Consider the following 22,829-nt stretch of genomic DNA (forward strand, 5'->3'; position numbering starts at 1 on the left):
CTCCCTTTGGGGAGACTTGCATCCTTGATCAGGAGATCTTTCTCTCCGCCGAGGAGACCTTCCTCTGGACTGGAATCTTTTTCCTTTAGGATTGGATTGCTTATTTCCATCCCATCTCTTTTTTTGAGTGTTTAAATTATTTTTTATAAATACCTTTTCAGGACTTTCAACTAGTTGAGGTTTCACTGGTATTCCACCCAAACTATCTCTTCCTAGTTCTTCATAGGATTTTTCTATGATTCTGGCAATTTCAGATGGTTGGTCTGCTATATTTGTCTCTTTTAACCTCTGGCGAATCGCCACATTTGCTGCTTCTCCCTTTATGTTGGCTAATAATATTGCCGAGACCTGCTTGAAATCTTTCAGTAGTTTCATACCGAGAGTTAAAGCAGGTTCTGGACCGTATTCATCTTGAATCTGTTTTAGCACATCTGGTATTACTGACATGGATGGTACACCATGTGTTTTTGTGTAAATGGAAGCAAAGACTGTTCCCCAAGTGTCACAGTCCTCCACATGTGGTGCGATTCCCATTGGAAGACAGATAGTCAGAATCCTATGTTTCTCAACAGGGGTGGTATCTGGAAACACCGCCTCTATTTGAGTGATTTTTTGTGCTAGCCAGAAAGGAATTTGTTCCCGTTTTGCGGGTACTTTACCTAGACAGGACTGTATGTTTTGAGGTGTAATTTTATTTGTGTTCCCCTGATGAGTGGTCAGCTGTGGAATTTTAATTGCTGGTTGGATTGTTGAAGTCCGCATTACATATTGGACTAATTGTCTATGTATTTTTATTAATTGTTTTAGCTGTGCTAAAAGCTCTGGTGCAGGCATTTCTTCAATGTCTGGATGTGGTGTATATCCGGCTAGGACCGGCCACGTTGCTCCTGGTCTACCTAGTGGACCGAGCCTGGTGATGTGATTATTATGTTTTAGGGCGCCATGAAACAAGAGCAGGTGCTCTTGGAATTTGAGTGGTATTTCCACTTCCTCAAAAGGAGTGTACTCATTAGGAGGTTCCTCTATTTTGTAATAGTGGAAGTCCTTTGTTACAGCGTTTGCTGCTGGAAAATTTATCCATGAATAGAATACCTCTGTCTGCCGATATTCGTGTGCCTCAATTACGAATATGACTGTACCACCTCTTGGTGTCAGTCCATTTTCTATAAGTTTTAGGGTTATAGATTTCCTTATGTTGACCGGGATGAGTATTGCATCTGGGTCATTTTCCAGCAGAGTATTGTCTGCTACTAGGAGTTCAGCTGCTAGTCTCACTGTCTCCCTTTCTTCTTCACTTTCTGTCATTTTACTGACAGGAAGGTTATTCTGTATGTTTGCAGATCAGGTTTTTTTATGGAAACAAAGATTAGATGCACAATATTTTGGAACAGTGTATCCTTCAACGTTGAATAAACCAAGAACCATACATAGGAGTCTCCTCCTGCGAGGTTTGGCGGATATGACCTTTCACCCACTCCAGACGTCTTTGGAGTATTATGGGAAAAAAGGGGTTCTGTGTGAAAAAGCACGACTGAGTTACTCTAATGTCTTGCGTTAGTTTTATCGCCTATCCAAACGTTGGGCGCCATGTAGTGTAGTTCCTATCATCCCAATAGGCTCTGCGCATTGGAATAATATCTTCAATAGTATAGACCTAGGGCAGAGGTTAACTAGGTCTTCTACCGACGATATTAGACTTAAAGTTTTGTGTTTGCCAGCTAGCTCAGAGTTCACTAGAAACTTCCTCGAATAGGCAAGGAGGATTTTAACCTCCCTGGATAGACAAGAAGGGATTTAGTTTCTGACAACCATAGAACATGACAATTTTGCTCTCCCCTAATCAAGAGTGTATCTCTAGAGTCGTGTGAAAACAAAAGACAACTTATTTCACTCAGTCAGTTCAGTGCATTCTTAGTTTCACCAGATTGTAGAGAAAAGGAAAAGACGGGCATGTTCAATAAAAGATGTGATTTATTGATCAGTCTCCTTTCTCATACAAGAGAAATGAATCGCTATTATTGTAATACTTATAGTTAAGTAAAGTGCATACAGTAAAGACAGAATTATAAAATAATACTGTAAAAGCATTGATATGGTTTCTAAGCCATATGATACCTTAAAATGGATAAAATAGATACATACATATATACATTTGACTAATCATACTCAACTGGTGCTTCTAACCACGCCTACCCCAGTGTACCTGACCTAAGCCTAATACGTGGGCGGGAGTAGATAAGTAGCAGTTTAAGTTAAGTTTGTTTGCCAAGGGACTGGTTCGAGAATTCTCTGCAAGGGGTTATTCAGTTCTGTACCTGAGATCTAGAATGATGGAGGGCTGGTATCTCTTATCCCAGGTCTTGATATTCCAGCTGCCTGCGAGGGCTGCTTGGAAGCGCCGGAGCTGGATTTCTCAGCAGGAGAAAGGCAGCGTCTCGTTCTCAGCGCGTCAGGAAGGCGGGGCAGCGCCTGTGGGCTTCGCTCTCTGCTGGGCTCCTCGGCACGTCTCGCTGCTCCGATCTCGTCACCACCGCATGTGTTTGCTTAAGGCAATGTCGGTAATATTTATACCTGAAAGGTGCCGAGATTGACGTAAGGATGGACATATATACGTCAATAAGGATGTCATATGAACGGGCTCGTTCGCACATTCTTTTGCTGAAGTTCTCTGTGAAATCAAAACAATGGCTATGGGAATTTCCCAGGTCGCTGTAGGTTTGATTTGTTTTGAGAACTCCGTATGCCTTATCAGGGGCTGGAGGAATATCGCTTGTCTAATTAGATGGCATGCGTTATGACCTAATCAGATAACGCGCTTCTGTGCCGTGGTGTGGCTTAATCAGATAACGGTTTTTGCACCGTTGGATGGCTGCTAGTTAATTATTAACCAGACCAGGGTCAGGAATAGGGGAATCGATACAGTACCTATAGGAATACATCACAGTTTGGCATCACTGCGGTGTTTTGGCATCGTCCACCATGTTTTTCATGTCCCGTCCGCTGCGGTGGCTATTCTGCAGCTCCTCCGCTATTTCTCCCATTCACTCCTATGTACGTCCGCGGCGGTCGGTAACAGCGGTTCCGACCGCGACACCCTCGGGGATATCCTAATTTCCCGTGCGGTGTGTATGCTGTCCTTGCGGCGGGTTGTTGCTTTTCCGCAGCTTTTCCAACCGCTGCGGTCGGTTTTTTACCATCACCGCCCGCGTCGGACGGCTTTGCTTGGCCCGCTACCACCGCGGTCGGTCTTTAGTGGCGATTGATCCTAATGTGGCCGCCGGTGTATCCGCGGTGCAGGCGGGCGGTTGGTTTCCGCCTCCATGGCGGTCGGGTGGTTTTCCATCCGCCATCCTAATGACCCCCTTAGTGTTTTATTAGTGTTTAATCTTGGCGATATACGCATTGAGATCATTGATTAATTTGCTTAGGCTTTGTTGGCCATACAGCTGTGCGACACGTAGTCTCTGGGGTTCCAGAGACTCATTTTTTACACTATTACTATTTCCAAGGGAAGTGGGTACTCTCCCTGGTTCACGTGTAGTCACGCAAAGACTCGTTCACAACTCTACACTCTTTTCACATCCCTATAAATTTTCAGGTGTGCAGTCCCACCCTCGAATTTTCAAAAAGCACAAAGCGCCATTCTCAATCATCTGGTCATGTTGGACTGGGGCAAAGTCCTAAAAGCCAACAAACACCAGTTTAGCAAAGGAAAGATAAAAATCTGTGGTGGCACTGCAGAGACGACCCGGGCCAACACAGAGGCACAATACAGACAGAGAGATGAGATTGCTAAAGATTTAGAGAGCATGTGAGGTACAGAGAGAATATTGAGGTGGAGGAAGAGAGGTGAATTGGAGGTATATAATGAGCAAGTTAGCGAGAGAGAGGTGAGATAGGATAAGTTGAAATAGAAGAGCCACTGAAAGAGATGGGAGTAACTGTAAGCAATAGAGAGGAGGTTATCATAGATTGAAAAAGAGGCGGAGAACAGAGAATTAGGTGCAGTAGGAAAGGAGTAAGGTAATTAGAGAGGTGTGGTAAAGAATGAAGGGTGAGAACAATTGAGAGGTTAGATAATGAGTGGGGCAGGGCGAGGTGAGGTAGTGAGCTAGATGAGGGTTTTAGAGATAAATGCGTTAGAGAGGGGGTAAGAGAAATGTTGAGAGTCGGGGTATAAACAGATGGTAGAGAGATAGACGAGGTAAAGAAAGCAAAAAGGTTGAGAGAGAGATGGGGTACATGAAGGAAAGGCATTGGTGAAATGGAAACAGAGCACTGAGGTGTGGAAAGAGCGATGAGGCATAGAGATAGATACAGATGGAGGTTGGCACAGAGATTAGTTGAGAGCAGAGAAGTAGGTTTGGGAGGGAGAGGTAGTGGTGGGGTATAGAGAGATACAATCGATAGAGAGGTCAAGTAGGCAGATGTGACATAGGGAGGGGGTAGATACATAATGATCTAGTGATATGTAAAGAGAGAGGGAACGGGGTGGTGTGAGGTAAAGAGGTGAGGTGAAGTAAGGAGAAAGCAGGAGACAGAAAGATTCATGGGGCAGTGAAGAGTAGGTGAAGGCTGGTAGAGAGAAGTGACAGCGGTAGTGAGAGAGGAGGAGCTAGAGAAATGTGAAAGAGAAGGGCAGGGGTTAATTATTACTGCAGTAGAAACAGATAAGGTACAGCAAGATGAAGAGGAAAAGAGATAAAGTAGACAAAAAAGAGAAAGAAGCGGTAGAAAAATATGGGAGTTGCAGAGAGAGAGACAAAATGTAGGTGGAGAGAAGTGAGGTGAAGTGTACCTGAGAGAAAGGTAGAGAAGTTGTTTCTCCATCCTCATGCTACCCTGGTGCACAGTCTAAATATCGAGTTAGAAATATCGACCTACAAAAATATCGTGTTGGAAATATCGAAGGTACATAATATCGAGGTCAAGAATATCGTTGGACAGAATATCGACCCTAAGGTAAGTAATATCGATTTTTTTTATATCGATGTAAGTAATATCGAAGTTACTAATATCGATATTTGTATTATTGTTATGTATTTTATCATGTATGTGTAATATTTATTTTGTTAAGTATTGTTTTAGTACCGTAGCGGGTTGTGGGTTTATAGGGGAATAGGGTGGGAAGTAATTTAAATATACTACATTAATTATTAATTTTTAGGAATTATGAATTAATTTTAAATAATGTTTGTTTATTTCTGTAGCGGGTTGTGGGTTTATATGGGAATTAGGAGGGAAGTAATTTAATTATGATTAATTAATGATTTATTTTTATTTTTTGGAAAGGGTAAATATTTCATTTTTAATTAATTATTAATTGCCGATTAATTATTTTATTTGATAATTAATTTTTTTAAATGGTAATTAATGTTTTTAATTGGTAAATAATTGTTTTCATTGGTAATTCTTTTTTTAATTGGTAATTAATGTTTTTAATCGGCAAATAATTGTTTTAATTGGTAATTAATTTTTTATTTGGTAATTAATATTGTTAATTGGCAATTAATGTTTTTAATTGGTAATTATTTTTTATTAATTGGAAATTATTTTTAATTTTAATTAATTGGTAATCAATGTTTCATAACAAATATTATTTGGTATGAAAAATTATTTTATTGTTAAATATTTTTTAATTGTGAATACATTTTAAATAATTAAAAAAAATGTGGGGGGAGGAGCCAAGATGGCGTCCGGAGCAGACCTGTAGGCTCCCGGCTCCTTCAGCCTGTTACCGCCGCTCCGTGATCCTGGCATACATCCTGATTCACTTCACTACCGCATGACGGGCGGCGCGGCGCTGATTCCAGAGGTGTGATCCTGGTCTCTCGACCTGCCCGGCGGCCGGAGATAGCCGCGGTGATGCCCGCAGCCCGGGAGCCCGTCTGCACAGGGGCTCTTTGCCGCTCCCCGGAGACCTGATGGCGGCCGGGATACCTTATCGGCGTTGAAGACCTGGGCACCGGTGGGGACCTTACGGCGCACTGTCTGTGCTGCGACGCGTACGGCGATTGCAGAAGGAGGCCAGGATCGAGCGCTCGTTGAGCGGAGGCACCCTATCGCGGCACATCCTTTGTTTGGGGCAGGTACGGACGGAGAGTGTTGCACGGCCATGTTTGATAGCCTGTGCTTGCCTGGCCCCGCGCCTCGCTACCCCCTCTAGTACGGGGCGCCTCTCCGCGCTGTGTGCCTCACTGGTGCTATACTCTGTAACTGCTTTAGCCCCGCAACGACGCTCGCCTGGGCCACGACTATCCTGTGATTTCCCCGGACTTTCGCCATGATGGCTTTGTTGGAGGCACCGAGGTGTGGGGGAGAGCGCCCGTCCCTGTCACTGGCCTGTGTTACCCCGCCTGCGACGGGGTCAGATTCCCGAATACCTTCCTTGGGAAGTGAGAGCCGGGGGCTTCAGCCTGCAATTTCTCTCCGAATCCTCCTGACTGCCCTGCATGGCCTCCGCGCTGATGTGCGCCAAGGCTGCCAAGTGCTGTGGAAGAAGCTGGACGACATGGCGCCGTCGCTGCGGCGGGATTGCAATGTACTGACCCCGCCACATCTACCCTCGTCTCCGCTTGCGCTTCATGGCGATACAGTGCTTCCTTCTGCCGACGAGACAGAGGTGCCCGCTCCCGAATTGACTGGTGCCCGAGATTGTCTGCCTGCTGCCTTTATCAGGGATACTTTGTTTCTCCTTTCACCGGAGAGTGTAACATTGTTGGAATGTTCGTCGCGAGTGCCTTGGGACATATCTACACCATTGTCGACCTCATCACAGGCCCCTGGGTTGTGCCCTCCGACTTTGAATTCGAAGGACTTGTATGCTCGGCAGGGTCCTAGGGAACTCACTACTACAGCTGATGGAGTTACTGTTGGATCTCGACGGCCATTTTGTGTTCCTGCGACACTCTCGCTCTCTCTGTGGCCATATTGTCTCTCTGCTTCGCTGTGGCTCTGCCTGGTGGGATTCCGACGTTCGGGACAGGGCTGATGACTTTTCCCTTATTGGCACTGACTGTCCACCTGGTTGTGACCCCGGACTGAAACATTGTCGATGTGTTGATTAAGCACTCAGTGAGACTTCTACCTATTCCATACTGTATTTCCTGTTCTGCGCGCTGGCCTCTCCCTTCATTTCCAGTCGCAAGAATTGTGTTCTATCTTTTTTGGTTCCTCTCTATGGGGTGACTGTTGTTTTGCGGGCGGGTTGCTCAGGGACGGAAGATGCGGTTGATGGCTGCTGAGCCTGTATTTGTTTCCATCTTATTCCTATGTTGTGGAGGGGATCGACACTCATGGAGGGTTATGTACTGGAGGGCGTCTGAGATCGGGCCAGGGTTCGGCGGTCTCTTTGCTGTACTGTTCTCTTGCCTGATGGGAGTTGGGTTTGGGATGTTGTAAGGGGGGCTGTGTGACCACACGCAGAGCGCGACTTGATTTTCCAGTTGGTTGGATGTTATTGGTTATGGCTCAGCTCTCGCTCGCAGTGCATCCATTATATCATAGCACTCTTGTCTGAGGCGTAGTCGGCGCTACAATAGGATATCCTGGTACCTAGTGTGTTGCCGGCTCTGTTGTATTTGTTTCGGTTGCCTGATTTGTCATTCATGTTCAATGGGACGGGGGATTGCCTGTAAAGGGTGGCGTCCATTTTATTTCTCTTTGTCTCTGCACTGCCTGGGGCGGCCATCTTAGTCTTTGTTCTGGCTGGGGCGGGTTTTGGGCGGGTACCATGGTGTAGTGATCGTTTGCGACTTATATAAAACTAGGGGGTTCCGGGTGTTCACTTGCACTGGCCTATTTTCTGTGGTTTATACCTATGGCGCCTTTTTGGCGCGTATCAACGATTCAGTTCCTCACATTTGTTTTGCTTCTTGTTTCTCCTGACACCTTCGACTGTGATTTGGAACTGCTCATATCCGGTTGTCTACTCTACACTTGGGGTGGTGTTTTGTGGGTCCGGTTCGCGCTCCTGTGTACCGCATTTGTAACCCCCTTGTTTCTCGGCCTTTGTCCTTTTAGACTCTAATGGCGTATGGATCCTTTTTGGCTGGATGTCCGGGAGATCTGTTATTTTATTGGCTCCTCCCCACCTTCTTTAATGGGGATCCGGGACTGTCCTTCCTTGCTCCCTTTATCACTTGTGAAAGTTTTTCTTTACCTTTTCTCCTCTTCGTGAGTGAGAATCTTTATTTCTTTCTTTTCTTTTCTTTCTCTTCTCTATATTTCGGGTTCTTTAAAGGGCGACAGGCACTTTACCGGGGGGGGGTAGGCCGTAGCCTCCGGATTGTTGTAGGGTGGGGGGGTGGATTTAGTTTTTCTTTTTGGTTTCTATGGGCCTTGTTTTTTCTATCGTTTCTGCGCTTTCTTGTTCCTTTTTCCGCTCTGGGTCTGACATGGGATTAGTGGGGAGTGGGTGGCGCTGTAGGTGATGTGTAAATGTGTACTGCTACTCCTGCTATTCTGCATTATACTGCCATATCGTGGAGTGTTTATCTCTACTGTTGTTTTTAATTATGCTACCTACCCAGGCTGTGAAGCTTCTGTACGGACTCAGCTCTTCTTGCATCTATTCTTCACTGATTTTCTTTAGATCAAATTTAAAAATTTAAACCTCATTGCTCCTACCCTTGGCGACGTGTTCCTGTGCATTGTAACTGCTACTGATTGATGCGATATTGTTTGATGCCGCTGAGGAATTGCATTGCTTACATTTTGTGCCTACAGTATCGTGGCCGGCCTGCTGGTTGTAGGCCCGTATTTGTTCTCCTTCTCAAGCACAATAAAGGTTTTTAAAAAAAAAATTAAAAAAAAAAAATGTAATGAAAAATATTTTATTGTTCAATATTTATTATTTGGTGACTAATATTTATTAATTAATATTTATTGGTATTTATAGTTATTCATAGTTAATTTATTGTTAATTTATTGTTAATTCATTATTCAATTGTAATAATGTTTTTAACGATTATTAATGGGTATTCGTAAATGATGTAGAGTTATTAAAAAATGTAATTATTTATTATTTTAAATTAAAAAAAAATTATAAGTATGTTATATTGAAATTCTACGCTATCCAATGTTTTCCCTACTGTTTCACTCTCTGGAGTTGGAATAGTAATTTTTACCCGTACGCTATCCAACGCTTTCCCTACTGTTGCACTCTGTGGAGTTGGAATAGTACTTCTAACCCCTACGCTATCCAATGCTTTCCCTACTGTAGCACCCTTTGGAGTTGGAATAGTAATTTTTACCCCCACGCTATCCAATGTTTTCCCTACTGTTGCCCCCTCTGGAGTTGGAATAGTAATGTTTACCCCTACGCTATCCAACGCTTTCCCTACTGTAGCACCCTCTGGAGTTAGAATATTAATGTTTACCCTTACTCTATTCAACGCTTTCCCTACTGTAGCACCCTCTGGAGTTGGAATAGTAATTTTTACCCCTACGCTATCCAACGCTTTCCCTACTGTTGCCCCCTCTGGAGTTGGAATAGTAATTTTTACCTCTACGCTATACACCGCTTTCCCTACTTGCCCACTCCGGATTTGGAATAGTAATTTTTACCCCTACGCTATCCAATGCTTTCCCTACTGTTGCCCCCTCTGGAGTTGGAATAGTAATTTGTATGCCTACGCTATCCAACGCTTTCCCCACTTTTGCATTTGCATTTTCTGAAGTTGGAATAGTAATTTTAAGTGTTACGCTATCTAATTTTATCATTACTGTAGTTTTTTTGGGACATTGAATAGTAGTTTTATTTATTTAGCTATTTAATATTTTTATTATTATTTTTGATAATGTAGTATATTATTAATTGTAAAAAATATTGAAAGTATATTTACGTTTTTTAATTCAATAAATATAATTATTTACTTTTTAATGTATGTTATTGTTTTTTGTTTGTAGATGTATTTTAATTTATAATACTTTTTAATACTTTATAAGTTAATAAAATAATTATTAAAACCTATTATTAGGTAAGTATATAAGTATATATGATATTTTTATGTATATGTTTAATTAATGGTATATTATTGTATATGTATTATTTATTAATTTTAAACATTATTAAATATTTTTAACTATGTTTATTTGGTTTATAAGTATTATTTACTTTATTTTACACTTTTTTTTATTTAAAAAAAAGATATTTTTAATTATGATATTTTTAACTTCGATATTTTTATTTCGATATTTTTGTACTTACCATGTTGTAGATAGGCTGTCGATATTCTTGCTTCCGATATTCCAACGTCGATTTTTGTGTAGGTTGATATTTTTTCCGTCGATATTGTGTCAGTGATCCTCTACCCTACCTGGTAGAGACAATCAATGTAGCACACAATAATTCTCACAACACTTGTCTCACTTGGCATTGTCAGAAGTCATTATAGAATGCAGCAATGCTGCTAGATGCCTGAAATATTACCTATGTGTAACAATGGTTAGGGAAATTAATTCAAAATATGATTTGGGAGTAAAGTGGAGGGGTCTGAGTAGTCATTAATGATGTATTAAGGAGGAGTCCAAGTCCTGCCTTATTATTAAGAGTGGGGTGCAGTTCTGAATGCAGCATGCTCTGTGTGTGTGGGGTACTAGTGATGCAAGTGCCAAGCTATGGGCTGCAACAGTGGTAGAGGGTGAGTAAGCAAGTCCAAAAAGAACCACTGGACATGGTACATGGTATTCTATAAACAGAAAGATATGGGAACGGATTGAGCTGGCTTACTTTATAGGTGATTGTTAGTTGAATGTTTCACTCCTGTCGGACGATTGTGGGATGGCATGGTTAAGTGGTAGCAGTCTTGTTTTAGGTTTAGTATTTTGTCTTATGGTATTTCAAAGATAACACATAAATATTCACGAAGCACTTGAAGAGCTTTGTATCCTATACTGCTATGTAGTGATTTTTTTTAACTCCTGTAATATCATGTAGGTCTCCTGACTGTCTATCTTCTGACATAGAGGGGTCGATTCCGATCCGGTAAAAAAACTGTCCGTGCGAATCATATCCGGAGCCCTCTCTGTACGACTCGTACACACGCCGTACGACCCGACAAGAACGATCCGGACCGGGCATCAGGATGCGATCCCTACGGTCCACGTCAGGTAAGGGCGATTCGTACGGAAAACGCACAATCACACACACACCATACGGTGTGTACCCCATGATCGCAGTGGTACGCACCGTACACCCAGCGTACATGGAGTACGGTACGTATCCCCCATGATCGCAGGGGTCTGTACCTGTTTCGGCGCAAACTCTGCTTTTATGGCTGTTTTCTGCTCCCGTAAAAAAAGGGTTGTACGGTGCGTACCCGACCTGTATCGTACTTGCTGGATCGTATAAACCAGCCGCGAGCCGTTCAGATGTCGCGTACAGCGGGTTCCGACAGAGACTCGTACGGGGATTCGAGTCGTACGGTCTCTGTACGATTCATACGGAGTCCGGCTCCTGGTACGAATCGTACTTCGACGTACGTACGCTGGATGTTGCAGGGTATGATTCGCACGGGAAAAACGCTCCGAATGGCTATTCGGAGCGGTTTTTCCCGAATCGGAATCGACCCCAGAGTGTAGTAAGGTCACATGTGAAACTAATCATCAGTGATCAGAAGATAAACACAAACACTAAAACTGTGCTCAAGACAGATTGATTCACATTGTCCCCAAATCTTACACATCACAATATACACACACAATAAGTGCTAATAAACAGAAAAAGGCTAGAACTGACCAACAACATCTTTTTTGTATAACCATGCCATCCTGCTGATTTCCCAACAAGCCAATGTACAACTAATACATACAACAGATGCTCCACACGGGTGTTGAAGAAAGGCTTGATTAATAAACCTAACCTGAGGTAGACAAATCAAACCTCAACAGCCAATGGAGAAGTAGAGGTAAGAGGACATAAAAACGAAAACGACATCACACAAAAACAATACAATGAAATGCAAAACAGGAATAAATTGTATTTAGCAAATATCAATACATGTGTAGTCATTTATATGCAATGATTGCTCCAGCAGCAGTGTACCTAAAGAAAGTACTCATGAAAAGGTTTTATAGATGAAAAATAATGAGACGGCAAAGCATAATTAATTCAATCTCAGAGAAACACAAGCCTCTTCATAAAACATTTTGAAACACTACAGAATCAATCCACTCTATAGGTGAAAGCTTCAATCAATATTGCCTCTCTGTGGGTGGCCACTTTGATCTAGGCTGTAGGAAAAATGTTGACGTTTCGACACGAAAAAAAGGGGTGGGGTATTTTGAGCTTTATACATGGGTCTTCATCAGGACAGAGTGAAAACTGAGTGAGGAGCAACCTGGGTTCCAGCAACGGCCAATGTAGAAATTAACAGATAAATAGTGAAGCTGGCTCCTCATCTGTAGGAGAATCAATTTCAAATCAAGATACACGCACAACAGAACTAATCTGTATAAGATAGAAGGACCATATGACTTAATCACAAGAAGCCCTCTTTGCATACATAATATCCACAAACTCTCAAAGCATTTTCTCAAAGCTGCGTCGGAAGATATCTATGAAAAACAGCATACAGTCCACAATTTAGGCTAAAGTCTTGGCACTCAGAATGAGACTCTTTCCATCAAAGACTGGAAGCAAGGTATAAACTCAGGAATCCTTCTGAGAAGCATCTACATACATTACTGCTATAATACCCATGTTTATTCAATTGGTTATTTACCTGTTATTTTTATATATAACACAATTGCTGATCCTCAACGGTATCTGAGCGTGCACACTCAAAGAGGAGTAGCATAGAGGGATAACCATGGCAAAATATCAGTGAAGCCATATTAGGCACAGAGTCCGTTCCCAGGTCAATAAGAAATACCCATGCTAATCTGTTTGCCAATTATATGCATACGGTAGCCGATATTGTTTGTTTAAGGAACAATGCTAATGCAGTGGCATAACAAAACTTGAGGGGGCCCCCCTTCCAAATTACATGAAGTCTCTCCCTTCCCGGCCCACCACCTACCACTTTTGATTAGGTGGCCCCCTGGAGATTGCCCCCGCGCACCGTGGGGGTTTCGGGGGCTTATGTTACTCCACTGTGCTAGTGGTGGATTTTGTGAAAGATTCAGGTCTGACTAGTTTACTGGAGGATGCTACAGGAAATAGTTGTTTTTTGCAGCAGATATGCCATCTGGACCTGGTGAGGAAAATGTGGACCATTTCAGTGTTGACCATCGAACTGCACATGGTTGTTCCAGGAGACAAATAAGAATTATGTGAGGGATGGAGCAGAACCCCACAGAGAGGTCCAATAGTTTTAAGGCACAGATCTGCGGCTAGCAGTGAGCAGTTATTCCCTACCATTCATGTCTTCCTTGGGGGTATACAGCCAGACTTGAAAGCAATAGGTATGACGAGCGCGGAAATTCAAGATGGCAGCCGCGGACTGAGCTCCTTCGTTTTTCCGCCCGTTTTCCCTTAAAAACAACGATTTCTTGTCAGAAAATCGGCGCAAATGAGGTCGCTATAATAGTTATAGTGACTCTTACTGGCTGAGAAGGTTTGATGCTTTTTTGATCGACAGAGGTGCTGTTTTGAGCTTTGTGGTTCCTGCTCTCAGCTCTCCACAGAGGTACTGCCTGGATTGTCTGTCAGAGGGGGCGGAGTATACTTCAGGAAAGGGTCTGGCTTGGGCCTAGCAACACCCACAGTCCTGTTTAGCTGCTACACCAGTATTTTTGGGGAGTGCTCATTATCTTTTACTTTATATACTCCGATATTACTCATTTACTCATTTTAATTCAAACTCAGTTAATTTTCTCCTCAAAAATGGAAAATAAAAATCATGCTAACAATAAAAAAGACAGCAGGTTTCACCTCCTCCATTAAAATCGAAAGTGGTAGAGTCATCTGAACCTTCACTGTCTCTGTCTCTAATTTTACCAGAAATTCCAGCACTTCGTGCTAATACTGAGACTATTGTGACAGAAGTTAAAAATGTGCGAAAAGAAATGGCCAGTTTGTCTATGAAAATCTCTGATAATTCAATCAAGATACAAGATAATAAAGCCAAAATAGATGCTTTTACCCCACTGGTGGCGAACATATCTCCTATGTGTTCACATTTTTTGGATATGGAAAATCGTAATAGACAATACAACCTTTGCATATTTAATTTACCAGAAGAAGTTGAGGGATCTAATTGCCGATTATATTTGGAAAACCTGATTCCTGGTCTTTTAAATATCAATTTCCGGAACAATTTGACGTTGATAAAGCCCACAGAATCCCTTCTCATCGCAATCCTCAACATACCAAACCTAGACAAATGATATTTAAAGTTTTTCGCCATCATCGCTTGATTTTGATCAAGAAAGCAGCAAGAGAAAATCCCTCACTGATGGTCAATGGCAATAAAATCTTTATTCATCAAGACTTTGCTAAAGAAACTGTTGCACTACATAAGGAATTTTCTGACCTTCACCCACAGTTAAGAAGTCTTGGTTTCAAATATGGCCTTTTTGATCCATCAACAATGCGCATATGGAAAGACAATTTCTCAAAATCCTTTTACCGAACAGAAAAACTGCAACATTTTCTTGATCTCCAATTGCATCATTCGATGGACACTCATGACCCTACTACTTAAGTATGCTTTTTGCTGGCAACTTTATGTCATTCTTCAATTTTTGGGCTCTAACGGTTTAGGCCATGCTTGTAGAGCGTGTGTGCGTTTCACTGTTCACATTTATGTTTATTGTTTGTCTTTTTTTCTGTGTTTTACCTTCTCTCTTACTTTTTATATTCTCTAGAGCTATTCACTTCTCATATGTGCTTTTTCTCACTGTCCTCTTCTTATCTTTTTCTTTCTTCCTTTTCCATTATGGCTAACATTAAAGTAATTTCGTTAAATTTTAAAGGTTTGCGCCATCCAGTTAGGCGTACTAAAACTTTAGTTTTTTACAAGAAACTCATGTTGATGATAAAATCTTAGATTTTATGAAAAGAAAATGGGTTGACAATATTGTTTCCTCTCCTGCTAATGGCAAGAAAAATGGTGTAGCTATACTATATTGCAAAGAAATCTCACTGCCAAATGTTGTGTAAAGTTACAGATACAGAGGGGAGATATTTAATCGTTAAAGTTAAAGTTCATGACTCTATTATATTTGTATTAAATGTTTATGGGCCCACTGCGGATGATCCTACTTTTTGGACCAATCTTGCAACAGAGATACAAAAAATTGGGAATGCCCCCTTAATTGTTGCTGGTAACTTTAAGGTTATCTCTGATCCTTTACTAGATAGATTATCTCAGACGAAATTTCACCCCCCTAAGGTTTATTTTGCCTTTAAAACATTTCTTCAAACTACTAAGTTATTTGATATCTGGCATCTCCATTTCCCTACGGAACTTTTTTTTACTTTCTTTTCAAACCCTCACAATTCCCACTCTAGAATTGATTATATATTAGTCAAAAGACAACTTATTAATTCTATAAAAACACCTATGATTGGAAATATTGATGTCTCTGATCATGCTATGATTTCTTGTATTTTAAATCTAAATTCACCTTTAACTAAACAATCTAGATGGAGAATGAATTCGGGCATAGCTCTCAATAAACATAATAAACCAAAACCTTTATTTGCCATTAATGATTATTTTCAACTAACTCCTGAAGGTTCTACTTCTATGGTTAATAGATGGGATGCTTTTAAAACTTATATTAGAGGAGCTACTATTTCTATTATGGCCCACGAAAATAAAATCTTTAATGCAAATATTCAACGTTTAGAAAAACAAATAGCCAAATATGAACGACTCTTTATTACATCTAATGATCCACAATACATGGTTAAGTTACAAAAGCTCTGCTATGTTTTTGATACAATTCTTAGTAAAAGAACTGGCATTCAAATTTCTAAAGCCAAAGCTAAATTTAGTTTCAATGCAAACAAATCTGGTAGACTTTTAGCAAATTACCTATGTATTAAAAAAGATAAAACTCAAATCACTTCTATTCATGGCCCCAATGGAAAAATTGCCTTATCTCATTAAGATATTGTTATTGAATTTTTGGACTTTTACTCTAAGTTATATAATAAACCTGATTTTAATGATGACTCTTTGGTACATTCTTTCCTATCCTCCTGTGATCTACCTAAGATTTCTCAATCAGATAAACTTGGACTGGAATTACCCATTACTATGGATGAAATTTTATCTGCTATAAAATCTCTCAAACAAAATAAATCTCTCGGTCCTGATGGTCTACCTGCAGAGTTTTATAAAGAATTTCAATCCCAACTATCCCCTTTTTCACTTCAACTTTTTACATCATTTGGTTCATCAGAAATTACGTCTGGTCCTTTTACTGAAGCTTTAATTATTGTTCTTCCTAAACCAGACAAAGACCCCACTCTTGTTTCTAATTATCGCCCTATTTCTTTAATAAATCAAGATTGCAAATTATATGCTAAAATATTGGCCACATGTTTATCCCCTGTATTAGACTCTATCATTCATCCTGATCAATCTGGGTTTATGAAAAATAGATATTCAGCTAATAATACAAGAACTTTGTTGCATGTCATTGAACAAGGTCAGACATTAACTAGCCCTTCAGGAGTCATGGCTTTGGATGCTGAAAAAGCCTTTGACAAACTTTATTGACAATTTTTATTTCATGCTTTATCGTCTTTTAATTTTGGTGACACTTTTATCCGTATGGTTTCAGCTTTATATTTTGCTCCATTGCTCGTTTATTTATTAGTGCCCAAGTTTTAGATCAATTCTCCCTTTCCAGAGGTACACGTCAAGGGTGTCCCCTTTCCCCACTATTGTTTAATAGGTATTAAACCCTTTCTTGTCACTATAAGAAAATGTGATACTATTAAAGGAAACAAGGTTAAGGATGTTATTATTAAAACTTTAGCATATGCTGATTTTTTTTTAAAACTTGTTTTTATTGGCATTTCGTTATTAGAGCAGTACAGACCATTCAAGTAATCACAAATGCCGGAAAATGCAGGATAAAAAGAAATTCAAAAAGAGGGGAAAGGGCACAAGCATGTGAATCAACATCATGGGGAGCATTGGTGTGGGTCTGCAGAGGCTATACTTTGGTGTTGCCAAGTAACTGGGGAGACAAAACTCGGGGAGGGGGCATCTGGGCGTTTGCACGGGCATGTTGAGAAGATATGGGGGCAGGGCGTCCGAGGGGTCAGGGGTTCGCGCTTACAGTGGGCTGGGTTGCCAGAAGGCGGGGGTGTCGTGTCAGATTGAGCATAGGGCCAGACGCTCTGGGAGCAGGGTAGATGTGTGGGACTGAGGGGTCGCCTACGTCCGGCATTAGGCGTTGTCTAGGGGCTGTAGGTTCGCGGAGGGGTCTGCTGGGGTGGATGTAGTTGTGGGGGTGGGAGTGCTCGGATCATCAGGGCGCGTCAGCTGTCGGAAACGATGCAATAACACGGCCCATTCCATAGAAATGTGGTTTTTACGGGCACCCTTCGCCTTCTCCTCCCGCAGGCCGTCCTCTTCCGCCGCCGCCCACTTACACACCGCCCCCGTCCATGCTGCTATGGGGGGGCCCTCTGATGATCGCCAGTGCATAGCTATACATCTTTTTGCTAGTAGTAGTGCCAGGGATACAAAGCGCTTGTGTGCAGGGAGCTGTTTCGGAATGTGGAAAATGCCCAACGCGCTGGATTCCCAGGTGTCTAGGGTTGTGAGGCCCGTGAGGTCTTTCAGTGTGTCATGTACCGTTCGCCATAGGGGTGGAGGTCTGGGCAGCTCCAGAACATGTGACGGAAATCTGCAGTCGGGGAGTGGCATCTGGGGCAGAGGAAGTGAGTGGTGGGGTAAAATTTCTGCAGCCGCGCCGGCGTCAGGTACGCCCTGTGTAATATATAAAATTGGATGTTCTTGAAACGGGCGTTCCGAGGTGTACGTTTTGGGGCTTCAAGCGCCTTGGTCCATTCCGAGTCGTGTAGCGGGCGCCCGATGTCTTCTTCCCAGGTGGTGCGCAAGGACACTAGGGGAACATTAGAGAGTTCCCGTATCGCTTTATACAACCAGGTGACCAGATGTCGCCCCGTACCCATGTGCAAGATTGCGTGTATAACCGGATGCGTGTCCGGTTCGCATGTCTGGAGGTTGTGGTAAGGACGGAAACATTCGAAGAGTTGACGATATCGATGGAATTGACCGGTAGGGAGATCGAATTTGGCGACTAGTCGATCGAAAGATTTAAGCTGACCTTCCTCAAAGAGCGACTCCATATCCGTGATGCCGCACCGTGTCCACTCGGCGAGCATGGGGGCTGAGAAGTATGAGTCCGATCTGGGCCAGCCGATCAACGGGAGCAATGGGGAGTATGGGGTTGTCCTGGGTGATATCCGGTGGATCCGGAGCATACATTGACGCGCCACAGAGACCTGTAGAGGATATGTGCGCTGCGGTTTAGTGCCCGGAAGAAGTATACGGGACAGCTCCGGTGACTTGATCCTACCCGTTGGGGTAGTGGTCTCTTGTGTGTACCGGTCTGCCGTCCAATACGACAGCCATTGGAGCTGAGCCGCTAGAAAGTAGGACTCGAAAGATGGGGCTCCGAGGCCCCCCTGGGTGGTCGGAAGCTGGAGGGTTTTCAAGGCTACCCTGTGTCAGCCCGAGCCCCAAATTAGGGTGCCCAGGAGGGAATTGAGGTCCTGGAAGAAGGACCTGGGCGGGACTACCGGTAAGTTGGTGAAGTGATAAAGGAGCTGGGGGAGCATCACCATTTTAGCCAGGGCAATGCGTCCTATCGGGGCCAGTGGGAGTCTGGTCCAGAAGGCAACTGTCGGACGGAGGCCCGCGAGCGCCCTGCAGTGATTGCCCTCGAAGATGTCAGCGGGAGTATGGTAAAGCCGAACCCCTAGGTATCGGGGGGCATCTGTGGACCATGAGATCTTTTGCGTTCCCAGCCAGGTATCGCGTGGCGGCAGGTCCGGGTGAAAGGGATATACCGTGGATTTATCCCAGTTTACACGGAGGCCCGAGGCGTCCGCGAATTCGGTGAGCGTTATCCAAATGGGGGTGAGGTCAGCCGTAATATCCCGGACATAGATGAGGAGATCGTCTGCGTACATAGAGACGCTATGTGTGGTGTCCGCGAGTGGGATGCGAGTGGGATGCCCCAGGCCAGACCATCTTGGCGTAATCTAATCGCCAGTGGCTCGACTGCAAGGGCGAAGAGGAGAGGCGAGAGGGGGCATCCCTGCCTCGTGCCTCGCCGGACCTCGAACGCCGCCGGACCCGTGTGGACAGGTCGGTATAGAGGAGTCGCGTGTATGCCGAAAGTATTGGGCCGATATTGAGGCGGTGGAGGACCGAAAAGAGGTATGACCATTGGAGAGTGTCGAACGCCTTCTCCAGGTCCAGGATGAGGCATGCAGAGCGAGGATATCTGTCCCGCACCTGGTCCTGAACGTGGAAGACGCGGCGGATGTTCTGTGAGGTGTTTCTCCCTGGGACAAAACCGCACTGGTCCAGGTGGACCAGCGGGCGTATGACCTGGGCATATCTGTCTGCCAATACCTTCCCGAGGAGTTTGCAATCTGCAGACAGTAAAGTGATGAGGCGATACGAGCCCATAAGATGAGGGTCCCGGTGTGGCTTTAAAAAGGTCACAATCACCGATTTTCGCAATGAGCGGGGCAACACGCCCTGTTCGAGGGCCGTCGCGAACACCTGTGTCAGGCGCGGAATCACTAGAGGGGAGAAAGTCGAGTAGTATTCTAATGGGAAGCCGTCGAGACCCGGGGCTTTATTGCGAGATAGGGTTCGTAGAGCCTGAGCAATGTCTGCCGCCCCGATCTTGGTATCGAGCGCGAGTTTGTCGGCATCCGAGATCGTGGGAAGCGGCAACGGGTCAAGGAAGTGGGTGATGGATGATGGAGAGAGGGAGTTCGGAGCGTCGTATACCATCGCGTAATAGCGTTGGAACGCCAGAAGGATCTCTGCTTGGGAGCGCACAAGTTCGCCCTCCAGAGTGACGATGTCTGTGATTGGTCTGGTTTCGGTGTCTTGTCGTGCTAGCCATGCGAGCATTGCGCCCGTTTTGTCCCTGTCTCTGTGAACTCGGGAAGCATGGGCCCTAAAGTTATATTTCCTGAGATCAGCACAAGCAGCTTGGTAGGCCGACTTCGCTTCAGCCGTGAGTGCAGCGTGTTCCTCAGAGGGATCAACTTGTTTGGTGAGTGTAGCTAAGTGCTGTTCCATGGTCGTGAGTGCCTGTTCCAACGTGCGCCGGACCCCTGTGATTTGTTTAATACATTCCCCCCGTGCTACCACCTTGAATGCATCCCACTCTATCAGTGTCGAGGAAGCCGTGTTCGTGTTGTGCGTGAAGTAGTCCTGTATGCTGCGCGTGTGCGAGTCGCGAAACACCGGGTCAGTCAAACATTCCCTGTGAAGTCGCCAGGTAGGGACTGGTGGGTGCGGGGGGCGCCAGGTGAGTCGCAGTACATGAGCGTCATGATCCGAAAGAACCCGCCCTAGGTAATCCGCAGAGACGACCATGGGGAGGATCTGCGTTGAGCACAAAAACCTGTCAAGGCGGACCCGGAGGTTGTGAGGGATAGAGTGGAACGAATACAGGCGGGCATGGGGGTGTAAGTGATGCCATGCATCGGTGAGCGCCCAGTGTGTGGCCCAAGCCCGGAACAGCTCTGATTGTCGGGGGGGCTGGGGAGCGTGGAGGGGGGGGGTGTGATCGGTCCAGGGAGGGGTGCAGTTGTAATCGCCTCCCAGGATCCAGGGAATGGTAGTGAATTGGGCTAGGACTCCTGTAAGGTGATCCCAAAACTTATCTTGTTCAGTATTAGGGGCGTAGATGCTGCCCAGGAGGATCCCTTGGCCGTCTAAGAGTCCCTCCAGTAATGCGTATCTGCCCTCCCTGTCCACCACCCGCTTAAGTTCTCGGAAGGGGGTGCCTGGCCTAACCCATATTAAAGCGCCGCGCGCAAATGCCGAGTAGGTCGTGGCACAGAACGTCCCTCGCCATTTAGCTTGCAGTCTGCCTAATTCGGTGCTGTTAATGTGTGTCTCCTGCAGGAGAGCAATCCCAGCTGTCTTGCGCTTGATGTATGAATAAGTAGAATATCGCGTACTAGGCGTGTGAAGGCCCCGTACATTAAGTGTGAGGACATTAACGTCCGACCGTGGAGCTGCCATCAATCAGAGAGTGAGTAAACACCTGAGAGCACCCACGAGGCCTAGGGGAATGTGAAGTCGCATATCGTGTGCATGCCCATGCGCACCTTGCTGCCGAGGGGAGGGGACAGGTACTGACAGGGGGAAAACCATCGTAACGGGGGGTGGGAAACAGTCCCAATGCAGGGGATACATCACCGGGGCGGTATATCCAAACTAGTGTCCCACTAGGGGAAGAATACAACAAGTAACTGTGGGGGTGGCAGCGCGTGTGTATGCGAGGCTGGGCGCTGATCGGGCTTTTGTAGGAGTGACATATGTCACGCGTGAGCCTTCATAGGAAGAGCGCTTAAGTGAATTCAGAGCACATTCGGTGAGGAAGGTGTACATAAAGAGGATACAGTCGAGTCAGATATTACTCGGATGTGCTGGGTCGTTCATCTAGGATAGCGTCCATCGTTTGCGTGATGACCAGGGGGAAGAGGTCTGACCAATTCCCGACATCGTGCCATCACTGTCATGGTCCTTTTCCGGAGTGAAGAGGTGTGGATGGCGTTCTAGTTCTGGTGCCAGAGGTGACAAGTGTAGCTCAACCACCACTCTCAGGGCTTCTCGTCGTTCTTGCATGATCTGCGTTAAATCAGGTGATCTCGATGGGGAGGATCCTTGGCTCTTGGAGGGGTTCGCTGGGGGGTGCTTCAGACCTCGTCTCCTGGATCTTCGTGAGCGATTGTTCTGGTCCCGGTGGATTCCCGCCCTGGGTAGTGATGGGCAGTGCAGTTCAGCCCAATCTCGTGCTTCCTCAGCCGTGTCAAAGAAGAGAGCCCTGCCCTTGTAGAAGACCTTGAGGCGAGCTGGGAACAGCAAGGAGTACTGGACATCGTTTGCGCGGAGGCGTCTTTTGACCTCAAGAAATGTGGACCTCTGCTGCTGAACCCCTCGAGCATAATCCGGGAACACCATGACATGTTGATCTTCCACCTGCAATGGGACCCTGGCCGGGCCGCACGGAGCACCGCGTCACGGTCGCGGAAATGAAGGAACTTGGCCAGCATGGGTCTAGGAGAGAAGCCTGGTCTCGGCTCTCGGGCGGGGACCCTGTGGGCCCGTTCGATGGAAAAGAACGCCGAGCGCTCCGCTTCGGGGGTGAAAGATTTGGTCCAGGACTCCATATAGTTCAAGGGGTCTGAGTTCTCAATTCCCTCCGGAAGGCCCAGGACGCGGATGTTACAGCGTCTCGATCGTCCCTCCAAATCGACCGTGCGCTCTTCGAGGGTCGCCACGCGACGCAGGACCTCCTGTAGATCTGTTCCCTGCGCCTTCATGGCGGGTTGTAGGTCGGCCAGAGTCTTCTCCCCTTCCGTCACTCTGTCCGCCAGTTTGCGGTGATCGTCGCGGACCAAGTTGATGTCCGTCGAGAGGGTGCCCAAACGCTCCTCCATCGACAGACGGGACAGCTCTATGGCTGCTAGCACCTGGTCCAGCTTCGCTGATAAGGTGGTGTCCGTTTGTGGTGCATGGGATTGCGCCCAGGTCCGGGTGTGTGGCATATGTTCGGGGGCCGTTTCAGGGACAGCGGTCGCCTGCGAGCCCCTAGGTTTCCCCATGCTGCTGGTTGGTGGGGCGACGCGAGTT

The sequence above is a fragment of the Lissotriton helveticus genome, chromosome 3_1 (genome assembly GCF_964261635.1).
Source record: "Lissotriton helveticus chromosome 3_1, aLisHel1.1, whole genome shotgun sequence".
NCBI classification, from domain to species: Eukaryota; Metazoa; Chordata; class Amphibia; order Caudata; family Salamandridae; genus Lissotriton; species Lissotriton helveticus.